The sequence below is a fragment of the Arachis stenosperma genome, chromosome 1 (genome assembly GCF_014773155.1).
Source record: "Arachis stenosperma cultivar V10309 chromosome 1, arast.V10309.gnm1.PFL2, whole genome shotgun sequence".
Classification (NCBI taxonomy): Eukaryota; Viridiplantae; Streptophyta; class Magnoliopsida; order Fabales; family Fabaceae; genus Arachis; species Arachis stenosperma.
Genome location: NC_080377.1, coordinates 82589501 through 82615064, shown reverse-complemented (window position 1 = coordinate 82615064; position 25564 = coordinate 82589501). Strand labels below are relative to the sequence as shown.

General features: G+C 39.2%; 3 non-coding genes across 3 annotated transcripts; 2 read left to right on the top strand and 1 right to left on the bottom strand.

Moving 5' to 3' along the window:
• The first annotated feature begins 3024 nt into the window (after positions 1-3024).
• LOC130947444 (small nucleolar RNA R71) lies at positions 3025-3133 on the top strand. The gene has a single exon (XR_009072681.1). It is a non-coding gene; the product is annotated as a small nucleolar RNA R71 (small nucleolar RNA).
• A 4145-nt stretch (positions 3134-7278) lies between these two features.
• LOC130954996 (small nucleolar RNA R71) lies at positions 7279-7382 on the bottom strand. Its single transcript, XR_009076551.1, has one exon. It is a non-coding gene; the product is annotated as a small nucleolar RNA R71 (small nucleolar RNA).
• Positions 7383-16418: 9036 nt separating this feature from the next.
• LOC130954762 (small nucleolar RNA R71) lies at positions 16419-16526 on the top strand. The gene has a single exon (XR_009076411.1). It is a non-coding gene; the product is annotated as a small nucleolar RNA R71 (small nucleolar RNA).
• Positions 16527-25564: the final 9038 nt, after the last annotated feature.

Here is a 25564-nt window from a genome sequence, read left to right as displayed (position 1 = left end):
GAATAAAATCCATTAATCCTTCACCTCTCTTAAATGAAAAATGTTTTAATTCAAAAGAACAAGAAGTACATAAATTTCGAAAATAGCTCTTGAATTTAATTTAATTATATTGATGTGGTGACAATACTTTTGTTTTCTGAATGAATGCTTGAACAGTGCATATGTCTTTTGATCTTGTTGTTTATGAATGTTAAAATTGTTGGCTCTTGAAAGAATGATGAACAAAGAGAAATGTTATTGATGATCTGAAAAATCATGAATTGATTCTTGAAGCAAGAAAAAGCAGTGAAAAAAAAAGAAGCATTCGAAAAAAAATTAAAAAAAATATATATAGAAAGAAAAAGAAGGAGCAGTAGAAAAAGCCAATAACCCTTAAAACCAAAAGGCAAGGGTAGCAAGGATCCAAGGCTTTGAGCATTAATGGATAGGAGGACCCAAGGAAATAAAATCCAGGCCTAAGCGGCTAAATCAAGCTGTTCCTAACCATGTGCTTGTGTCATGAAAGTCCAAGTGAAAAGCTTGAGACTGAGTGGTTAAAGTCGTGATCCAAAGCAAAAGAGTGTGCTTAAGAGCTCTGGACACCACTAACTGGGGACTCTAGCAAAGCTGAGTCACAATCTGAAAAGGTTCACCCAGTTATGTGTCTGTGGCATTGATGTATCCGGTGGTAATACTGGAAAACAAAGTGCTTAGGGCCACAGCCAAGACTCATAAGTAGCTGTGTTCAAGAATCAACATGCGTAACTAAGAAAGTCAATAACACTATCCGAAATTCTAAGTTCCTAGAGAAGCCAATCATTCTAAACTTCAAAGGAAAAAGTGAGATGCCAAAACTATTCAGAAGCAAAAAGCTACAAGTCCCGCTCATCTAATTATAATTAATATTCATTGATATTCTGGAATTTATAGTATATTCTCTTCTTTTTATCCTATTTTATTTTCAGTTGCTTGGGGACAAGCAACAATTTAAGTTTGGTGTTGTGATGAGCGGATAATTTATACGCTTTTTGGCATTGTTTTTAGATAGTTTTTAGTAAGTTTGAGCTACTTTTAGGGATGTTTTCATTAGTTTTTATGTTAAATTCACATTTCTGGACTTTACTATGAGTTTGTGTGTTTTTCTGTGATTTCAGGTAAATTCTGGCTGAAATTGAGGGACTTGAGCAAAACTCTGAAAAAGGCTGACAAAAGGACTGCTGATGCTGTTGGAATCTGACCTCCCTGCACTCGAAATGGATTTTCTGGAGCTACAGAACTCCAATTGGCGCGCTCTCAACGGCGTTGGAAAGTAGACATCCAGAGCTTTCCAGCAATATATAATAGTCCATACTTTATTCGAAGAATGACGACGTAACTTGGCGTTGAACGCCAAGTACATGCTGCTGTCTGGAGTTAAACGCCAGAAAAACGTCATGATCCGGAGTTGAACGCCCAAAACACGTCATAACTCAGAGTTCAACTCCAAGAGAAGCCTCAGCTCGTGGATAGATCAAGCTCAGCCCAAGCACACACCAAGTGGGCCCCGGAAGTGGATTTATGCATCATTTACTTACTCATGTAAACCCTAGTAGCTAGTCTAGTATATATAGGACATTTATCTAGTGTATTAGACATCTTTTGACAGTTTAATCTCTTGACTATTCGGTCACTTGATCATGGAGAGGGCTGGCCATTCGGCCATGCCTGAACCTCTTTTACTTATGTATTTTCAACGGTGGAGTTTCTGCACACCATAGATTAAGGGTGTGGAGCTCTGCTGTACCTCAAGTATTAATGCAATTCCATTGTCTTTTATTCAATTCTCTTTTATTCTTATTCCAAGATATTCATTCGTACCCAAGAACATGATGAATGTGATGATAAGTAACCCTCATTATCATTCTCACTTATGAACGCACGTGATTGACAACCACTTCCGTTCTACATGCAACAAGAGCTTGAATGTGTATCTCTTAGATTCCCCAACAGAATCTTCGTGGTATAAGTTAGATAGATGGCGGCATTCATGAGGATCCGGAAGGTCTAAACCTTGTCTGTGGTATTCCGAGTAGGACTCTATGACTGAATGACTGTGACGAGCTTCAAACTCCTGAAGGCTGGGCGTGATGACAAGCGCAAAAGAATCAAGGGATTCTATTCCAACCTGATTGAGAACCGACAGATGATTAGCCGTGCTGTGACAGAGCATAGGAACGTTTTCACTGAGAGGATGGGATGTAGCCACTGACAACGGTGATGCCCTACATACAGCTTGCCATGGAAAGGAGTAAGAAGGATTGAGTTGAAGCAGTGGGAGAGCAGGCATCCTTGAGCCATACAGTATCTCCATATGCTTATCTGAAATTCCTACCAATGAATCTGCATAAGTATTCTATCCTTTTTATTATTTATTTTCTTATTTCTATTTTCGAAAACCCATAAACCAATTTAATCTGCCTAACTGAGATTTACAAGGTGACCATAGCTTGCTTCATACCAACAATCTCTGTGGGATCGACCCTTACTCACGTAAGGTTTATTACTTGGACGACCCAGTACACTTGCTGGTTAGTTGAACGGAGTTGTGTTCACTCGTGCCAATTTCAAATTCCATATAAAATAAAGAATACAATATTGTGAGTATCATACAAGTACAAAGAGCATGGATCACAATTTCGTCCACCAGTTGTTCAGGATCATAAGCTTCTCCTTCCAAGGAAGCTTCTTGAGTGCTGGCAGTTGCAGCTTGCATTCCAGTCAAATACTGAGAAATCATATTGGTCTACTGGGTCAAAATCTTATTCTGAGCCAATATGGCATTCAGAGTGTCAACTTCAAGAACTCTTTTCTTCTAAGCTGCCCCATTATTCACAGTATTTCTCTCAGAAGTGTACATGAATTAGTTGTTTGCAACCATCTCAATGAGTTCTCTTGCTTCTGCAGACATTTTCTTTAAGTGGAGTAATCCACCTACAGAGTTGTCCAATGATATTTTGGACATCTCAAAAAGACCATCATAGAAGATGCCTAAGATAGACCATTTTGAGAGCATGTTAGAAGGACATCTCCTGATCAGTTGCTTGTATCTTTCTCAAGCTTCACAGAAGGATTCACCTTCTTTCTGCCTGAAGATTTAAACTTCCACTCTGCTTTTGCTCATCTTTTGAGGAGGAAAGAATTTGGCTAAGAAAGCATTGACCAATTTTTCCCAAGAGTCTAGGCTTTCTTTAGGTTGAGAATCCAACCATATCCTAGCTCTGTCTCTAACTACAAAGGGAAAGAGCATAAGTCTGTAGACCACAGGATCCACTCCATTGGTCTTAACAGTGTCACAGATTTGCAAAAATTTAGATAGAAACCGATGTGGATCTTCTAGTGGAAGTCCATGGAATTTGCAATTCTGTTGCATTAGAGAAACTAGCTTAGGCATAAGCTCAAAGTTGTTTGCTCTAATGGCAGATATGGAGATACTTTCTCTATAGAAATCAGAGATTGGTGTGGTGTCGTTGATGAGTGGATAATTGATACGCTTTTTGCCATTGTTTTTAGGTAGTTTATAGTATGTTTTAGTTACTTTTTAGTATATTTTTATTAGTTTTTATGCAAAATTCACATTTCTGGACTTTACTATGAGTTTGTGTGTTTTTCTGTGATTTCAGGTATTTTCTGGCTAAAATTGAGGGACCTGAGCAAAAATTTGATTCAGAGGCTGAGAAAGGACTGCAGATGCTGTTGGATTCTAACCTCCCTGCACTCGAAGTGGATTTTCTGGAGCTACAAAAATCCAATTGGTGCGCTCTCAATTGCGTTGGAAAGTAGACATCTTGGGCTTTTCAGCAATTTATAATAGTTCATACTTTGCCCGAGATTTGATAGCCCAAACTGGTGTCCAAACGCCCACCAGAGACCCTTTTTCTGGCGTCAAACGCCAGAACTGGCACCAAAGCTAGAGTTAAACGCCCAAACTGGTACCAAAACTGGCATTTAAACTCCAAGAAGAGCCTATGCACGTGAAAGCTTCAATGCTCAGCCCAAACACGCACCAAGTGGGCCCCGAAAGTGGATTTCTGCACTATCTACTCATTTTTTGTAAACCTAGTTTACTAGTTTAGTATAAATAGCACTTTTTACTATTGTATTCACATCTTTGGACCAATTTTTGATCCTTTGATCAGGTATTTGAACCTTATTTTGAATGTATTATGCTATTTGGGGAGGCTGGCCATTCGGCCATGCTTAGACCTTTTTCTTATATATTTTCCAACGGTGGAGTTTCTACACCTCACAGATTAAGGTGAGGAGCTCTCCTGTTCCTCGAGTATTAATGCAAGTATTATTGCTTTTCTATTCAATTCATGCCTACTTCTCCTCCAAGATATACTCTTGTACTTAATTCAGATAATTCAGAATGAAGGGATGACCCGTGACAATCACCCAATCTTCGTTACTCGCTTAGCCAAGATCCGCGTGCCTGACAACCACAAAGCGGTCTACATGATGTTCAACGTAGTCATTGGACGACAGCTGTAGTATACTCTCTTTGGTCTCTGACCCACGGATCTGAATCACCTCTCCTGACAACAGAGCATTTGAATCCGTGACGTTAGAACCTTCGTGGTATAAGCTAGAATCAATTGGCAGCATTCTTGAGATTCGGAAAGTCTAAACATTGTCTGTGGTATTTCAAGTAGAATCTGGATAGGATGACTGTGACGAGCTTCAAACTCGTGACTGTTGGGCGCAATGACAGTGTGCAAAAGAATAAATGTTCTATTCCGACACGATCCAGAACTGACAGCTGATTAGCCATGCAGGAAACCATAGAGGACATGTTTTCACTGAGAGGATGGATGGTAGCCATTGACAACGTTGATCCACCAACATACAGCTTGCCATGGAAGGGAGTACGCATGATTGAATGAGGACAATAGGAAAGCAGAGGTTCAGAGGCAACAAAGAATCTCCAAACGCTTATCTGAAATTCCCACCAAGGAACTACATAAGTAACTGTATTTTATTTTCTGTTTTATTTATATTTTAATTATCAACACCTTATAACCATTTGAATCCGCCTGACTGAGATTTACAAGATGACCATAGCTTGCTTCAAGCCAACAATCTCCGTTGGATCGACCCTTACTCACGTAAGGTATTACTTGGACGACCCAGTGCACTTGCTGGTCAGCTTTGCGGAGTTGTGAAAAGTGTGATCACAATTTCGCATACCAAGTTTTTGGCGCCGTTGCCGGGGATTGTTCGAGTTTGGACAACTGACGGTTCATCTTGTTGCTTAGATCAGGTAATTTTCTTCTTGTTCTATTTTCAAAAATTTTTCAAAAATCTTTCAAAAAAAATTTAATAAAATCATAAAATCAAAAAATTTTTGTGTTTCTTGTTTGAGTCTAGAGTCAAATTTTTAAGTTTGGTGTCAATTGCATATTTTATTTTTCTAGCATTTTTCAAAAACTCATGCATATATTCTTCTTGATCTTCAAGTTGTTCTTGATGATTGTCTTTGTTTGATCTTGTGATTTTCTTGTTTTGTGTCTTTTCTTGTTTTTCATATGTATTTTTAATTTGTTAGTGTCTAAGCATTAAAAATTTCTAAGTTTGGTGTCTTGCATGTCTTTCTTTTCTAAAAAAATTTCAAAAAAAATTATGTTCTTGATGTTCATCATGATCTTCAAAGTGTTCTTGGTGTTCATCTCGACATTCAAAGTGTTCTTGCATGCATCATTGGTTTTGATCCACAATTTTTATATTTTGAGTCAATTTTTTTTGTTTTTTTTCTTTCCTCATTAAAATTCAAAAATCAAAAAATATCTTTTCCTTTTCACTCATAAATTTCGAAATTTTGGGTTGACTTAGTCAAAGATTTTTAAAATTTAGTGGTTTCTTGTTAGTCGAAATTTTTATCTTTTCAAATCTTTTTCAAAATTAAAATCTTTTTCCCTTTTTTTCTTAATATTTTCGAAAAATTCTTCAAAATAAATTTTTCAAAAACTTTTTCTTAATTTTATTTTATAATTTTCGAAATTATTACTAACAATTAATGTTTTGATTCAAAAATTTCAAGTTTGTTACTTTCTTGTTAAGAAAGGTTCAACCTTTAAATTCTAGAATCATATCTTTTAGTTTCTTGTTAGTCAAGTCATCAACTTCAATTTTCAAAATCAAATCTTTTTTAAATTTCTTTTTCAAATCTTTTTCAAAATAGATTTCAATCATATCTTTTTCAAAACTTAATTTCAAAATCTTTTTCTAACTTTTTATCTTTTCAAAATTTATTTCCAAATATTTTTCAATTAACTACTTGACTTTTTGTTTAATTTTAAAAAGTTTACTAATTCTTATCTTTTTCAGAACCACCTAACTACTTTTCTCTCTCCAATTTTCGAAAACCACTAACAACTTTTTCAAAAATCTTTTTAATTAACTAATTATTTTAAACTCTAATTTTATTTTATTCCTTTCTTAATTTTCGAATACTAACTAATATTTAAAATAAAAACAAAAATATTTTTCCTTTTATTTAATATTCGAATTCCTTCTCTCTCATCTCTTTCTATTTATTTATTTATTTACTAACACTTCTCTCCTTCTTAAAATTTGAACCCTCTCTCCCTCTCTGTGTTCGAATTTTCTTTATTTTCTCTCTACCTCATTCTTCTCTTCTTTTCTTCTTCTACTCACATAAAGGAATCTCTATACCGTGACATAAAGGATTCCTCTTCTTTTCTGTTTTCTTCTTTTTCACATGAGCAGGAACAAGGATAAAAATATTCTTGTTGAAGCCGATCCTGAACCTGAAAGGACTCTGAAGAGGAAGCTAAGAGAAGCTAAAGCACAACTCTCTGGAGAGGACCTGACAGAAATTTTTGAAAAAGAAGAAGACATGGCAGCTAAAATAATAACAATGCCAGAGATGCAAGGAAGATGCTTGGTGACTATGCTGCGCCAACTTCCAACTTCTATGGAAGAAACATCACAATTCCTGCCATTGGAGCAAACAACTTTGAGCTTAAGCCTCAATTAGTTTCTCTAATGCAGCAGAACTACAAATTTCATGGACTTCCATCAGAAGATCCTCATCAGTTCTTATCTGAATTCTTACAGATCTGTGATACTGTTAAGACCAGTGGGGTTGATCCCGAGGTCTACAGACTTATGCTTTTCCCTTTTGCTATAAGAGACAGAGCTAGGATATGGTTGGACTCACAACCTAGAGAAAGTCTAAACTCTTGGGACAAGCTGGTCAATGCTTTCTTGACCAAATTCTTTCCACCTCAAAAGATGAGTAAGCTCAGAGTAGACGTCCAAACCTTCAGACAGAAGGAAGGTGAATCCCTCTATAAAGCTTGGGAAAGATACAAGCAATTAACCAAAAGGTGTCCTTCTGGCATGTTTCCAAAATGGAGCATCATATGTATATTCTATGATGGTCTGTCTGAAATGTCAAAGATGTCATTGGATCATTCTGCTGGAGGAGCCCTTCATCTGAAAACACCTGTAGAAGCCCAGGAACTCATTGAGATAGTTGCAAATAACCAGTTCATGTACACTTCTGAAAAGAATCCTGTGAATAATGGGGTGACTCAGAAGAAAAGAGTTCTTGAGATTGATAGTCTTAATGCCATATTGGCTCAGAACAAAATATTGACTCAGCAAGTCAATATGCTTTCTCAAAATCTGATTGGATTACAAGCTGCATCCGGCAGTGCTAAAGAAGCCTCCTCTGAAGGAGAAGCTTATGACCTTGAGAATCCTGCAATGGAAGAGGTGAATTACATGGGAAAATCCTATGGAAACACCTATAATCCTTCATGGAGGAATCATCTAAATTTCTCATGGAAAGATCAACAGAAGCCTCAACAAGGCTTCAATAACAATAATGGTGGGAGAAATAGGTTTGGCAATAGCAAACCTTTTCCATCATCTTCTCAGCAACAGACAGAAAATTCTGAGCAAATACTCTCTGGCTTAGTAAACCTAGTCTCTGGTCTATCTAAGGCCACTCTCAGTTTCATGACTGAGGCACGGTCCTCCATCAAAAATTTGGAGGCATAAGTGGGTCAGCTAAGTAAAAGAGTTACTGAAACTCCTCCTAGTACTCTCCCAAGCAATACAGAAGATAATCCAAAAAGAGTGTGCAAGGCCATCTACACGTCCAATATGGCCGAACTTGTAGAGGAGGGAAAGGCAGTGATTCCCAGTGAGGAAGACCTCATAGGATGTCCACTGGCCAACAAGGAGTTCCCTATTGAGGAACCAAAGGAGTCTGAGGCTCATCTAGAGACCATAGAGATTCCACTAAACTTCCTATTACCATTCATGAGCTCTGATGAGTATTCTTCCTCTGAAGAAGATGAAGTTATTACTGAAGAGCAAGTTGCTCAGTATTTAAGAGCAATCATGAAGCTGAATGCCAAATTATTTGGTAATGAGACTTGGGAGGATGAACCTCCATTGCTCATCAGTGAACTAAATGCATTGGTTCAACTGAAGTTACCTCAGAAGAAAGAGGATCCCGGAAGGTTCTTAATACCTTGCAACATAGGCACCATGACCTTTGAGAAGGCTCTGTGTGACCTAGGGTCAAGTGTAAACCTCATGCCACTCTCTGTAATGGAGAAACTAGGGATCTTTGAGGTACAAGCTATAAGAATCTAACTAGAGATGGTAGACAAATCAAAGAAACAGGCTTATAGACTTGTAGAGGACGTCTTGGTAAAGGTTGAAGGCTTTTACATCCCTGCTGACTTCATAATCCTAGACACTGGGAAGAATGAGGATGAATCCATCATCCTTGGAAGACCCTTCCTAGCCACTGTAATAGCTGTGATTGATGTAGACAGAGGAGAGTTAGTCCTTCAAGTGAATGAGGACTACCTTGTGTTTAAGGCTCAAGGATTTTTCTCTGTAAACATGGAGAAGAAGCATGAAAAGCTTCATCCAATTCTCTCCATGCAGAGTCAAGCAAAGCCCCCATATCCAAACTCTAAGTTTAGTGTTAGGAGGCCACAATCATGCTCTGAGCATCTGTGAAGCTCTGTAAGAGCTTCCTGTCAAGCTATTGACATTGAAGAAGCGCTTATTGGGAGGCAACCCAATTTTATTTATCTATATTAATTACTCTTTCATTTTGTTTTCCATTGCTATTTTATGTTTTCTTTAGGATGATGATCATGTGGAGTCACAAAAATAACTGCAAAAATTAAAGCAAAATCAAAAACTGCATCAAAAATAGCACACCTTGGAGGACGAGCTTACTGGCATTTAAACGCCAGTAAGGATACCAAAATGTGCATTTAACGCCCAGCCTAGCACCATTCTGGGCGTTAAACGCCAGAACTGGTAGGCAGGCTGGCGTTTAAACGCTAGAAAAAGGCAACAGACTGGCGTTTAAACGCCAGAAAAAGGCAGCAGACTGGCGTTTAACGCCAGATATGCCACACGAAGGGCATTTGAATGCCAGAAAGATGCAGGGATGAGAAATCCTTGACACCTCAAGATCTGTGGACCCAACAGAATCCCCACCTACCCCACCTCACTCTCTCTCCTCATCACACCTCTCTATAACACTCTACCCAAAACACCACTCACCTATCAAATCTTACCCTCTTCCCCATATTCTCTTTACCACTCACATCCATCCCCTAATTCCCAAAAACCCATCATAAAATCCCACCTACCTAACCATTCAAATTCAAACCATTTTCCTCCCAAACCCACCCAACTTCACACGAACCCACCCCTCCTCTTACCCTATATATACCTCCCACTTACTCCTCCACTTTTACACCTCACAATCACTTCTTTCCCCCTTTGCCAAAACCCTCTCACGCCTCCATCTCCCACTTCTGTTCTTCTTCTACTCTCTTCTTTCTTCTTTTGCTCGAGGACGAGCAAACCTCTTAAGTTTGGTGTGGAAAAAAGCCTTGCTTTTTAATTTTTCATAACCATTAATAGCACCTAAGGCCGGAGAAACCTCAAGGAAGAGGAAAGAGAAGGCAATTGCTTCCACCTCCGAGTCATGGGAGATGGAAATATTCATCTCAAAAGCCCATCAAGACCACTTCTATGAAGTTGTAGCAAAGAAAAAGGTGATCCCCGAGGTCCCCTTCAAGCTCAAAAGGAGCGAATATCTGGAGATCCGACATGAGATTAGGAGAAGAGGATGGGAAGCTCTCACCAATCCTATTCAACAAGTCAGAATCTTAATGGTTCAAGAGTTCTAGACTAATGCATGGATCACTAAGAACCACGACCAAAGTATGAACCCAGACCCGAAGAATTGGCTCACAATGGTCCGGGGGAAATACTTAGATTTCAGTCTGAAAAATGTGAGATTGGCGTTCAACTTGCCAATCATGAGAGGAGATTCGCATCCTTTCACTAGAAGAGTCAACTTTGATCAAAGGATGGACCAAGTCCTCAAGGATATCTGTGTGGAAGGAGCTAAATGGAAGAGAGATTCCAAAGGCAAGCCGGTTCAACTAAGAAGGCCGGACCTTAAGCCTGTGGCTAGAGGATGGTTGGAATTCATCCAACACTCTATCATTCCTACTAGCAACCAATGTGAAGTAACTGTAGATCGGGCTATCATGATCCATAGTATCATGATTGGAGAGGAAGTGGAAGTTCATAGGATCATACCTCTAGAACTGTACAAGGTGGCTGACAAGTTGGTGCACAAAATTGTGATCATCAACAATGGCGCCAAAAACATGATAGCGCTCTCAAACGTGAATCACACTTTGTCACAACTCCGCACAACTAACCAGCAAGAGCACTGGGTCGTCCAAGTAATACCTTACGTGAGTAAGGGTCGATCCCATGGAGATTGTTGGTATGAAGCAAGCTATGGTCATCTTGTAAATCTCAGTTAGGCGGAATCAAATGGTTATAATGGTTTTCAAAAATAATAATAAATAAAACATAAAATAAAGATAGAGATACTTATGTAAATCATTGGTGGGAATTTCAGATAAGTGTATGGAGATGCTTTGTCGCTGTTGAATCTCTGCTTTCCTACTACCTTCCTTCAATCCTTCATACTCCTTTCCATGGCAAGTTGTATGTAGGGCATCACCATTGTCAATGGCTACATCCCATCCTCTCAGTGAAAATGGTCCAAATGCTCTGTCACAGCACGGCTAATCATCTGTCGGTTCTCGATCATGTCAGAATAGAATCCATTGATTCTTTTGCGTCTGTCACCACGCCCAACAATCGCGAGTTTAAAGCTCGTCACAGTCATTCAATCCCTGAATCCTACTCGGAATACCACAGACAAGGTTTAGACTTTCGGGAATTTCAAGAGTGGCTGCCAAAGGGTTCTAGCTTATACCACGAAGATCCTGATTAAGGAATCCAAGAGATACACGCTCGTTTTAAGGTAGAACGGAAGTGGTTGTCAGTCACGCGTTCATAGGTGAGAATGATGATGAGTGTCACGGATCATCACATTCATCATGTTAAAGTGCAGTGAATATCTTAGAATAAGAATAAGTATGAATTGAATAGAAAATAGTAGTAATTGCATTAATACTCGAGGAACAGCAGAGCTCCACACCCTTAATCTATGGTGTGTAGAAACTCCACCGTTGAAAATACATAAGTGATGGTCCAGGCATGGCCGAATGGCCAGCCCCCATAAACGTGATCAAAGGATCATAAGGTAATCCAAAAATAATCCAAAGATGTCTAATACAATAGTAAAATGTCCTATTTATACTAGACTAGTTACTAGGGTTTACAGAAATAAGTCTAAATGCAGAAATCCACTTTCGGGGCCCACTTTGGTGTGTGCTTGGGCTGAGCTTGAGCTTTACACGTGCAGAGGCTTTGTTTGAAGTTAAACGCCAAGTTGTAACGTATTTTTGGCGTTTAACTCTGGTTTGTAACGTGTTTCTGACGTTTTACTCCAGAATGCAGCATGAAACTGGCGTTGAAGTCCATTTTGCGTCGTATTGATTCGAATAAAGTATGGACTATTATATATTGCTGGAAAGCTATGGATGTCTACTTTCTAACGCCATTGAGAGCGTGCCATTCGGATTTCTGTAGCTCCAGAATATTCATTTCCAGTGCAGGGAGGTCAGAATCCAACAGCATCAGCAGTCCTTTTTCAGTCTGACTCAGATTTTTGGTCAGGTCCCTCAATTTCAGCCAGAAAATACCTGAAATCACAGAAAAACACACAAACTCATAGTAAAGTCCAGAAATGTGAATTTTGCATAAAAACTAATAAAAACATCCCTAAAAGTAGCTAGATTCAACTAAAAACTACCTAAAAATAATGCTAAAAAGCGTATAAATTATCCGCTCATCACAACACCAAACATAAATTGTTGCTTGTCCCCAAGCAACTGAAAATCAAATAGGATAAAAAGAAGAGAATATACTATAAATCTCGAAATATCCATGAATATTAGTTCTAATTAAATGAGCGGGACTAGTAGCTTTTTGCTTCTGAACAGTTTTGGCATCTCACTTTATCCTTTGAAGTTTAGAATAATTGGCATCTATAGGAACTCAGAGTTTAGATAGTGTTATTGATTCTCCTAATTAAGTATGTTGATTCTTGAACGCAGCTACTTTTATGAGTCTTGGCCGTGGCCCTAAGCACTTTGTTTTTCAGTATTACCACCGGATACATAAATGCCACAAACACATGACTGGGTGAACCTTTTCAGATTGTGACTCAGCGTTACTAAAGTCCCCAGTTAAAGGTGTCCAGAGCTCTTAAGCACACTCTTTTTGCTTTGGATCATGACTTTAACCACTCTGTCTCAAGCTTTTCACTTGGACCTGCATGCCACAAGCACATGGTTAGGGACAGTTTGATTTAGCCGGTTAGGTCTGGATTTATTTCCTTGGGCCCTCCTATTCATTGATGCTCAAAACTGGATCCTTTTTACCCTTGCCTTTTGGTTTTAAGGGCTACTGGCTTTTTCTACTTGCTTTTTCTTTTTTTCTTTTATAATTTTTTTTCACTTTTTTTTCCGCAAGCTTTTGTTCTTCACTGCTTTTTCTTACTTCAAGAATCAATTTTATGATTTTTCAGATCATCAATAACGTTTCTCTTTTTTATCATTCTTTCAAGAGCCAACAATTTTAACATTCATAAACAACAAGATCAAAAATATGCACTGTTCAAGCATTCATTCAGAAAACAAAAAGTATTGTCACCACATCAATATAATTAAACTCATTTTAAGGACAATTTCGAAACTCATGTACTTCTTGTTCTTTTGTATTAGAAACATTTTTCATTTAAGAAAGGTGCAGGATTCATGGAATTATTCATAGCCTTAAGATATAGTTACTAGACACTAATGATCATGTAATAAAGACACAAACATAGACAAACATGAAGCTCAAAAATCAAAAAACAGAGAGATAAGAACAAGGAAGTTAAGGAATGAGTCCATCTTAGTGAGGGTGGCACCTTTTTCTTGAAGAACCAATGGTGTCCTTGAGCTCCTCTATGTCTCTTCCTTGCCTCTGTTGCTTGATCCCAAGTGATTTTGGTGCTCCTATCCTTAGTTGCTCCCAATAATTTTGTGGAGGAAAATGTATCCCCTGAGGTTATCTCAAGGATTTCTTGATGAGAGAATTCCTCATGCTCTTGTTGAGGTCCATGAGTGGGCTCTCTTGATGTGCAGTCAAATACTCTACTACTGAGCTATGGACCCTTAAGATGAATCTCTCCATCTCCCATGACTTGGAGGGGGGAGCTTTTGTCTTTCCTTTCCTCTTTCTAGAGATTTCTCCGGTCGTAGGTGCCATCAATGGTTATGGAAAAATAAAAAAGCTATGCTTTACCACACTAAACTTAAAATGTTGCTCGTCCTCGAGCAAAAGAAGAGAAAGAATAGAAGGAGAAGAAGAAGATATGGAGGAGAGGGGGAGAAGAGAGGGTTGTGTTATGTGAAAATGAAGAAGTATGGAGGGGTTTATATAGTGGAGGGAGAGGATAGTAGGTTCGGTCATTTAGGGTGGGTTTGGATGGGAAAGAGATTTTGAATTTGAAGGTAGGTGGAGTTTATGGGGAAGAGTGGATAGATGTGAGTGGTGAAGAGGTGATGGGGAAGAGAGATTGAGGTGATTGGTGAAAGGTGTTTAGGGAAGAGTGTCATTGGATTGTGTGAAGAGGAGAGAAGGTGAGTTGAGGTAGGTGGGAATCATGTGGGGTCCACAGATCCTGAGGTGATCTTGTGGGTTCCACAGATTTTGAGGTGTCAAGAATGAATCATCCCTGCACCAATTAGGCGTGTAAAATGCCCTCTGCCTGCAATCCTGGCGTTTAACGCCAGACTGAAGCTTGTTTCTGGCGTTAAATGCCCAAATGTAGCATGTTTCTGGCGTTTAATGCCAGCCTGATGCTTGTTGCTAGCGTTAAATGCTAGCTTTCCTCAGGGTGCAATCCTGGCGTTTAAATGCCAGATTGCTGCTTATTTCTGGCGTTCAACGCCAGATCCTTGCTCTGTTCTGGCGTTGAACGCCAGCCAGATGCTCCTTACTGGCGTATAAACGCCAGTAAGCTCTTTCTCTAGGGTGTACTTTTTCTTCTGCTATTTTTCATTCTGTTTTTAATTTTTGCAATTGTTTTGTGACTCCCCATGATCATAAACCTAATAAAACATAAAAGAACAATAAAAATATAGATAAATAAAAATTGGGTTGCCTCCCAATAAGTGATTCTTTAATGTCAATAGCTTGACAGTGAGCTCTCATGGAGCCTCACAAATCATCAGAGCATTGTTGGGACCTCCTAACACCAAACCTAGAATTTGAATGTGGGGGTTCAATACCAAACTTAGAGTTTGGTTGTGGCCTCCCAACACCAAACTTATAGTTTGATTGTGGGGGCTCTGTTTGACTCTGTATTGAGAGAAGCTTTTCATGCTTCCTCTCCATGGTTGCAGAGAAAGATCCTTGAGCTTTAAATACCAGGTAGTCCCTATTCAATTGAAGGACTAGCTCTCCTCTGTCAACATCAATCACAGCTCCTGCTGTGGCTAGGAAGGGTCTTCTAAGGATGATAGATTCATCCTTATCCTTCCTAGTGTCTAAGATTATGAAATCAGCAGGGATGTAAAGGCCTTTAACCTTTACTAACACGTCCTCTACCAATCCATAAGCTTGTCTTATTGACTTGTCTGCCATCTCTAATGAGAATGTGGCTGCCTGTACCTCAAAGATCCCTAGTTTCTCCATTACAGAGAGTGGCATAAAATTTATACCTGACCCTAGCTCACACAGAATCTTCTCAAAGGTCATAGTGCCTATGGTACAGGGTATTGAGAATTTACCAGGATTTTATTGCTTTTTAGGTAAAGTTTGCTGAACCCATGTATCTAGTTCACTAATGAGCAAGGGAGGTGCATCTTCCCAAGTCTCATTACCAAACAACTTGGCATTCAGCTTCATGATGGCTCCTAGATATTGAGCAACTTGCTCTTCAGTTACATCTTCATCCTCTTCAGAGGAAAAATAGTTTTCAGAGCTCATGAATGGCAGAAGGAGGTTCAATAGAATCTCTATGGTTTCTATATGATCCTCAGATTCCTTTAGGTCCTCAATAAGGAACTCCTTTCTGTCTGGGGGACGTCCCATGAGGTCTTCCTCATTGGGATTCACGTCCTCCCCTTCCTCCTTGGATTCGGCCATATAGACAATATCAATGGCCTTACACTCTCTTTTTGGATTCTCTTCTGTATTGCTTGGGAGAGTACTATGAGGGGTTTCAGTGATTTTTTTACTCAGCTGGCCCAGTTGTGCCTCCAAATTTCTAATGGAGGACCTTGTTTCACTCATGAAACTTAAAGTGGCTTTAGACAGATCAGAGACTATGTTTGCTAAGCTAGAGGAGCTCTGCTCAGAATTCTCTGTCTGTTGCTGAGAAGATGATGGAAAAGGCTTGCTATTGCTAAGCCTGTTTCTTCCACCATTATTAAAGCCTTTTGAGGCTTTTGTTAATCCTTTCATGAGAAATTTGAATGATTTCTCCATGAGGAATTATAGGTATTTCCATATGGTTCACCCATGTAATTTACCTCTGCCATTACAGGGTTCTCAGGATCATAAGCTTCTTCTTCAGAAGATGCCTCTTTAGTACTGTTGGATGCATTTTGACATCCATTTAGACTTTGAGAAATCATGTTGACTTGCTAAGTTAACATTTTGTTCTGAGCCAATATGGCATTCAGAGCATCAATTTCAAGAACTCCTTTCCTTTGAGGCGTCCCATTACTCACAGGATTCCTCTCAGAAGTGTACATGAATTGGTTATTTGCAACCATGTTAATGAGTTCTTGAGCTTATGCAGGTGTTTTCTTTAGGTGAATGGATCCACCTGCAGAATGGTCCAGTGACATCTTAGAGAACTCAGATAGACCATAATAGAATATATCCAAAATGGTCCACTCTGAAAGCATGTCAGAAGGACATCTTTTGATCATATGCTTGTATCTTTCCTAAGCTTCATAGAGGGATTCACCATCTTTTTGTTTGAAGGTATGAACATCCACTCTAAGCTTGATCAGCTTTTGGGGAGGAAAGCACTTAGCCAAGAACGCCGTGACTAGCTTATCCCAAGAGTCCAGGCTATCTTTAGGTTGTGAGTCCAACCATATTCTAGCTCTGTCTCTTATAGCAAAAGGGAAAAACATGAGCCTGTAGACTTTAGGATCTACTCTATTAGTCTTAACAGTCTTACAGATCTGTAAGAACTCAGTTAAAAACTGATAGGGATCTTCTGATGGAAGTCCATGAAACTTGCAGTTCTGTTGCATTAGAGCAACTAGTTGAGGTTTCAGCTCAAAATTGTTTGCTCCAATGGCAGGGATTGAGATGCTTCTTCCATCAAATTTGGAAGTAGGTGTAGTATAATCACCAAGCATCCTCCTTGCATTATTATTTTCGGCTGCCATCTCCTCTTCCTTTTCGAAAATTTCTGTAAGGTTGTCTCCAAAATATTGTAATTTAGCTTCTCTTAGTTTCTTCTTCAGAGTCCTTTCAGGTTCAGGATCTGCTTCAACAAGAATGTTCTTGTCCTTGCTCCTCCTCATATGAAAAAGAGGAGAACAAAAAAAGAAGAGGAATCCTCTATGTCGTAGTATAGAGATTCCTTTATGTTAGTAGAAGAAGAAAAGAATACAAGAAGGAAAAGAGGAAAATTCGAACTCAGAGAGGAAGAGAGGGTTTGAATTTTTAAGATGAATAGAAGTGTTAGTAATTAAATAAATAAATAGAAAAAGATGATAGAGAGAATTTCGAAAATTAATTTTGAAAAAGGGTTAGTGATTTTCGAAAATTAAGAGAAGAAAAACAATTAAAATTAAAAATTGAAACAATTAGTTAATTAAAAGAATTTTGAAAAAGAGGAAGGAATTTTCAAAAATTAGAGAGGAAAAAGTAGTTAGGTGGTTTTAAAAAAGATAAGAAATAGTAAAACAAACAAAAAGTCAATTAGTTAGTTGAAAAAGATTTGAAATTCAATTTTGAAAAGATAAGAAGTTGGAAAAGATTTTGAAATTGAATTTGAAAAAGATATAATTTGAAAAAAGATATTTTGAAAAGATATGATTGAAAAAGATATTTTGGAAAAGATTTGATTTTTAAAATTGAAATTTGATTACTTGACTAACAAGAAACTAAAAGATATGATTCTAGAATTTAAAGATTGAAACTTTCTTCACAAGAGAGTAACAAACTTCAAATTTTTGAATCAATCACATTAATTGTTAGTAAAGTTTTCGAAATTTTGAAATAAAGATAAGAAAAATATTTTGAAAATAAATTTTAAAAATTTTTGAAAATAATAAAAAAATGAAAAAGATTTTATTTTTGAAAAAGATTTTGAAAAGATAAGATTTTTAAAATTGAAAATTTGACTTGACTTATAAGAAATTGCTAAGTTTTAAAAATTTTTGATTAAGTCAACTCAAATTTTTGAAAATTATGAGCAAAATAAGGAAAAGATATTTTTTATTTTTGAATTTTTAATGAGGAAAGAGAAAAACACAAAAATGACTCAAAACATGAAAATGCAAGATCAAAACACATAATGCATGCAAGAATACTTTGAATGTCAAGATGAACACCAAGAACACATGAAGATCATGATGAACATCAAGAACTTATTTTTGAAAAATTTTCAAGAAAAGAAAACATGCAAGACACCAAACTTAGAAATTTTTAATTCTTAGACCCTATGAATGCAAAAATGCACATGAAAAACAACAAAAGACACAAAACAAGAAAACATAAAGATCAAACAAGAGGACTTATCAAGAACAACTTGAAGATCATGAAGAACACCATGCATGAAATTTTCGAAAAAAATGCAAAAATTTTAAAAACATGCAATTGACACCAAACTTAAAAATTGACACTAGACTCAAACAAGAAATACAAAAATATTTTTGATTTTTATGATTTTAAAATTTTTTGTATTTTTCGGAAATTAAATTTTTTTTTGAAAAACGAAAACAAAGAGAAAATTTTTTTTTTTTGAAAAAAATTTTGAAAACTTTTTGAAAAGAAAATTACCTAATCTGAGCAACAAGATGAACCGTCAGTTGTCCAAACTCGAACAATCCCCGGCAACAGCGCCAAAAACTTGGTGTATGAATGATAAACAAAATTTTTATGTTGAATAGGGTCTTGGGCGGGAAATCCATGGAATCTAGGTAGGAGGTGAATCAAAGCAGTCTTGAGTTCAAAGTTTGCGTTCAAGTTAGGATGAAGCACATGAAGGGGTTGAAGAACATAGTCCGGTGCACCCACTTCCTTGAGAGTAACTCTCCTCGGAGCAGCCATGGTGTTGGTACCTAGATCAAAAGAAGAATTATTAGTAGTATTAACGGAGGGATGGTTAGTTCCTTCTTCAAATGACGGTTCAATATTCACTTCGGGTAAGGTTGGTGAATTGGTAGGAACCTTTTCACCTTCCCCAAAGGTTAACCGCCTCCGAACTTGTCTAATGTGAAGCAAAGTTCGTTCAATTTCCAGATCAAATGGGACTAAGCTCGGATTCGGTTGTGAACGCGTCATGCTCATGGTAATAAGTGGGATTGGTCAATCAAATAAAAAAAATCAAGAGAAAATGCAACTTTATACATATACACATATTTACACTAAGCAATAACATGGCACACATAAGCAACTCCCCGGCAACGGCGCCATTTTGATAAACGAAATTTTTATGTCGATATAAAATTCAATAATGAGTACAATCGTGAGTATAGTCTACTCGACACTCAAACCTTGCATCAAACAATTCTACAATTTACAATCGAGAGTATCAATCTCCCAAGTCGTCTTCACTTGGAATTGCTAGAGAATACATGTTATTGATTAGGAGGCTTTTATTGTAATGGTTGAAGGTCAATGCACTAATTCAAATTAACAAAGGTTAGGTGACAAGTAATCAATATTAAAAGACTTGGCCTAGGGTTAGCACTAGAAATTCTATCACTATAGTTTACTTCAATGATGATGACAATTAAGTCTTGCTCCACTTAGTCAACCTCCAAGTATAGAGGAGAGTCAAGTGAAAGTGACTAGCTTAAATCACAAGTCCTAGCTTCACCCTAAGGGAATCTAGTTTTAGTGCATTCCAAGCCAATTAGCAATCCTTAATTCTCAATCAACAATAGATATCCACTATTCAACTTTTCCTAATGGTCCAAACCCTAAGCCAAGTGAGAAACTTTTACTCCATAACTAGTGTTGGCATTTTATCAAACATATGATGAGCATTCATAAAAGGCATTAAGAAATTAGAATGAAGAATTGAAATGAAGAGACCTAAATCACACAATTATCTAGAATTGAACAATTACAAGTAATGGATATGAAAGTACCTCAATTCACTAGTTCCAAATCCAAGTAACAAAGGCAAAAGGTAGATCCAAAGTGAGAAGATCAAAGAACACTAATAGAGAATATGAGAAGAGTAGATCTACTAATTGCATCAAAATAAAAGTGTATTACAATAGATCTCACCAAGAGAAATCAAAGGAGAATTGTAGTGGAGAATGTGGAGAATAAAACCCTAGAGAGAGGTTGCAGTCTCTCTCTCTACCCCAAAATGTAATCAACTCTAAGAAAATATCTAAGAACATGCAAAATGAGCTAAAGTCCCTTAACCCTTCAATCCTTTGCCTCTTTAAGCTTTTCCCGCCAATGCACTTTCCCAAAATAGGGTCTCCAACTGTCTCCACGCTCTGATCACGTGCTCTCTTAAAAAATCATGTGTGACCACCGGCGCGTACGCGCATAGCACGCGCACGCGGCCCTGGAGAAACTGCAATCCACGCGTAGGCGCAATCTGTGCGGACGCGTCCATGAGGCTCATGACTTAGCCGCTACACGCGCCAGCTCGTAGCTTTGCTCCTAGCTTTGGCTTTAATGGCGTAGACCTGCGCGGACGCGCCATGTGCGCGCACGCGTCGGTGCCGAAGTTTCCAAAGGTTAATTTCCCGTGCTCCTTTCCTTTGTACATGCTTCCATTCTCTTCTCCAAGTCATCCTTGCCCTATAAACTCTGAAACCACTTAACACACGGGTCACAGCATCGAATGGCATAGATAAGGATTAGATATATATCTAATTTAGTGCAAAAGAAGCATGTTTTCATCCATGAGGCAAAATTGGAAAAGGAACACAAAGTCATGTATTTTCATATGAAAAGTGTGTAGAATCATTGAAAAAACCCTCGAAATCAATACCGGATAAACCCTAAAAATGGGGTTTATCAACCTCCCCACACTTAAATTGTAGCATGTCCTCATGCTTAAAGAAAAGTAAAAGAGCAAAGCATCACAAAGGCAAGAGATTCATGACATGCAATCTATTTACATGAATGCACTAAGATGGGTGGTAGTATCCACTTGGTTAAGAGCAAATCGATCTTCCTAAGATATTTTCGAGCACATGGGTGAGATGATAGGTAATTCACAAACTTACCAATTTTGATCATCAAGGTGTAATCTATGCGACTTGCATGAAGAATGCTCGTGAGAGCTGGGGACAAGGATTTGAGTGTCGAACCCTCACCGGAAGTGTTTGCACTCTATCCGCTCGGTATATCGGGCTAATCACTCAATTCTCCCCTATTTCATGCTTTTCCAATATTTGTTCTTCCTCTAGCAATCAACAATTGTTACATGCATGTGCACATGTATCATGAGGTCTTTCCTCGGTTGTAATGGGGCTAGGGTCAAGGTGGATATATATATATTTGGCTAAGTGGCTAAAATTGGATCTTTTGATTAACCTAAACTTTTCACCCAACCTATATAATCCCCTCTACAATTATACACTAATCTAGCTACCATTCCTCACTTTTCCACATACTCATGTGTTCTCTTTTCACTTTACAACACATATGCATTGATTTTATTGAGCTTCACTTTTCTTTAGGGCATTTTGTCCCCTTTTTGTTTCTTTTTTTTTCTTTGTTTCTTTCTTTTTCTATTTTTTTCTTTTCTTTTCCATATTGTTTTATTTTTTTTTTGTTTTTTTTCTTTCTTTTTTTTCTCATTTTTTTTCAAGCTATATACAAGAACATCAATGCATAAGGTCTATACATTTGATCAATACATGAGCATATACCCAATTCCTAAATATAGAACGCAACATTCTTTTTCCTCAACCAATGTCCCACCCTATTTTTCCCGCACTTGAATGATACACACACTAGTCTAAGCCAATCAAAGTTGGTTGCAAGGGTTGTTCGTATGGTAAGGCTATTTGAGTAGTGGCTAAGTGAATTGATGGCCTCAATCTTATACATGCATTCACACATACAACAATGGACATATAGAGTCAAACAAAGTGAGGATCACAATCATAGAGAGAGAACAATGCATACAAGAACGGAGATAAGTGACTATAAGATGTAGCCACGCAATAAGGCTCAAAACTCACTAGCTTGTGTTCTTAACTCAAAATCCATGTTCCAAAGTACAATCTTCGAACAAGCTTAGCATCAAAATTTCAAAATTGGTAAGGTGCGGTTGCCCTAAAATCTTGGTTTCCTAGGAAAGAATTCATTGTTTCAACCAAGTGGACTTATCATGCAAATGGTGTCAAAGGAAACCTAATCATGCAACCTACCCTAACTACAAAGAGATTCAAAAGTTTATTCGGGTGTTACCTACAGGGATCGGTCGGCCGACCTCCCCACACTTAAAACTTAACACGGTCTTCCGTGCTATAAGTGATACGCAATGGGTGGCTGGCTCCAGAATGTCCGTCATCTCCCCCGTTAGTGCTATTTCTGCTTGATGTTGCGGTGGATGTGGAGATATCCGGTTCCTCCATAGGTGGGGTAACAATGCTTAGAAGCTTCTTCACATGAGCATATCGGCGTTGGTTGCGCCGCTCATAACGGTCCAATTTCTTGTGAAGGTCCTCAAGGCGTTGGATGGATGATTTTGGTGGTGCGGATGAAGTGGTAGGGTTGCAAGTGGGAGTGGCCATGCCAAGGTCCTTGGTAACCACCGAAGGTCTAAGGCACCTCTTGGTCGGAACAACATCACCTTCAACCGGGATTAAGGTCCTCCGGTCCTTGGTCTCGCGGTGAACACCGGCCGCTGCGACTAATTTGGTTACCATGGCGGGGAAGGGCAAGTTTCCCTTGGCATGAATGCACCCCATAGATTGTCGGATGGCATGTGGGATGTCGACCGACTTCTCGGTTAGGATGCACCAAACCAATAAGGCAAGCTCGGCGGTGATGGATGACCCATGAGTGCTTGGGAGCACGTAGTGAGCTAGGATTTGGGCCCATGCTGCGGCTTCTTGAGTGAGGAAACGTGCATCCAAACCTTTTGGTCTTTGCTTTATAGTCCCTCGAATCCAAGAGGCTTCGGGTAAAGCTATTACTTGGAGAATCGCATTCCAATCGAATCCACATCCGCAACGTGCCGACAAAATTTCTTGATAGGCGTCATGCCCGTCCGCTAATGACCTGGTCTTAAGTACTCCTTGGATGGCTTCCACCGTGACTGGTACTTGCTTTCGGCGCACAAAAATTGATGTGAGAAGGGGTGAGTGGTAGTTGGAGTAGAACTCCACCACCCATGATAGGTTGACCTCCTTTGGTTGCCTCATGAGAAACCTCCATTGTCTCCGCTCAAAGCGGGGCATCACCATCGGTGCGATGTGAGCCGGTAGGACTAGAAGGGGCTTCGGATGGTAGTTTCGCTCAGTTATTCCGGGGTAAACAAGTTCACAGTAGCGGTTAGGGAACTTGTTTGGGTCCTTTAGAGGGTTGTTCTTCTCTAGAACATCAATGTTGGAGAGGCCTCTAGCCTTCTTTCGGAGGGGCTTCGCCGTGGGTTCTTGGCGCGCTCTGTTGGTGGCTGGTTTCTTCGGGGTCTTCCCTTTGTCCTTCTTGATAACCATCCTGTAAAAGTGAAAAGGAGGGAAACATCAAACCCAAAGAAACACAAATAAATGGAAAGCATGCGAGTGAAAGAGTATGCCGTAGGGGTAAGTGTCCTCACTACATGACAGCTGCAACATGTAACGAAGACAACATTTGTAAACAAGGCAAATCACTAGCATGTGATCTAAGGGCGGTATAGGCATGCAAGTGAGAGGCATGATAAGTGTACACCCAAATGTCCATGATGGAAAGAAAGTCATGGTGAGGTGAGTGAATAAAATGTGAGATATGAGGAGTATTATGCCCGATGCACTTAAGAGTATGCAAGTTAGTGAGAAAAGCACTTAGTTGAAAAGTAGTGAGTCAAAATGAGCTCAAAAGGTCATGTGTGCTTTTCATCAAACACTTGATGTGCATTCTCTTTGTAATGAGCAAATGAATGGAAGAGGGCAATGCAACATCCCACAAAGCAACATTGGTCATCATAATGCACCATGATTGCAAAGAAATCATGCAAAACAATTTAATCCACCAATACAAAAGAAGTCATGATTGCAACACCCATGAAGAATTATGAAAGGAAAAAAAACAAAGACAACCAAGTAATAAAGAACTTAAAAAGAAAAGAAACAACCTAAAAGAAAACACAAGCAACTACCTAAGGAATGGATGAGAGAAGTAGAACAAGAGGTGGAGTGGGTTAGAGTACCTTGGGAGAGAAAGAAAGGGGATGAAGATGTAAGTGAGAGAAGGGAGTTGAGGGTAAGATAAAAATGAGGGGACCGCTGGAGTTGGGTGGTCGTCGGAGGTGGTGCTGCACGGTGGTTAGAGTGGTGTAGAGAAAGGAATGGAAGATGGTAGAAGACGTGGGAGGGGGGAAATGTGGGCGCGCATGCTTATATTTTGACGTCGCGGGTCGACGCGTGCGCGCACTTTGCGCGCCCGCGCGGAGGAAGGGGAACCAGCAAGGATGCGGACGCGCAAGGTGTGCGCACGCATGCGTGTGGTTGTGCCAGTGGTGCAGTGCTAGCCCAAGAGTTGCACAACTCTCTGGAGAATGTACCAGAAGTTGGCTGTAGGGATACGGCACGTGCGCGCACAGTGGGCGGACGCGCAGGTGAATACACTGACCAGGTTGGCGTGCGCGCGGTAGATGCGTGCACGCGGCTGTAGTTTGATGCCTCGGGCACGAAATAAGCCCAGGCTTGGCATAACTCTCTGGAAAATATGCCAGAGGTTGAGGCAAGGTCATCGACGCGGGAGCGGCCTGTGCGCGGTCGGGTCTATTTTGTTTGTAGCGGAGGGGCGCGCAGGTGCCAGGTGAGCGTGCGCGTGCTTGATGGTATGCTGGGGGCCTCACGTTGGCTCGAGAGTGGCATAACTCTCTAGAAAATATATGGACCTGCATCCGCGCTAGGGACGCGTGCGTGGAAAGCGTGCGCTCGCGTCTCTCCCCCTTTTTTATGAAGAATGCACCACTTTAGTAGGTACTTAGATAATAGAACACCTAAAAAACTTCATCAAAGGTCTAGAAAGAAGGTGTTTTCTATCATTCAAGTGGTTCATAGTGAAAACTTCTGGTAGTAATAAAATCAACTCTAACTAACCAAGTCAGGGGCCAAACAATTACCAATCAAAGAAGAGTTCAAGGGATATATACAAATGGGGTGAAAAGGTAGATCTTACCATGGTGGGGTGTCTCTGATGAGCGGATAATTTATACGCTTTTTGGCATTGTTTTTAGGTAGTTTTTAGTAAGTTCAAGCTACTTTTAGGGATGTTTTCATTAGTTTTTATGTTAAATTCACATTTCTGGACTTTACTATGAGTTTGTGTATTTTTCTGTAATTTCAGGTAATTTCTGGCTGAAATTGAGGGACTTGAGCAAAACTCTGAAAAAGGCTGACAAAAGGACTGCTGATGCTGTTGGAATCTGACCTTCCTGCACTCAAAATGGATTTTCTGGAGCTACAGAACTTCAAATGGCGCGCTCTCAACGGCGTTGGAAAGTAGACATCCAGAGCTTTCCAGTAATATATAATAGTCCATACTTTATTCGGGAATTGACGACGTAAATTGGCATTGAACGCCAAGTACATGCTGCTGTCTGGAGTTAAACGCCAGAAACACGTCATGATCCGGAATTGAACGCCCAAAACACGTTATAACTTGGAGT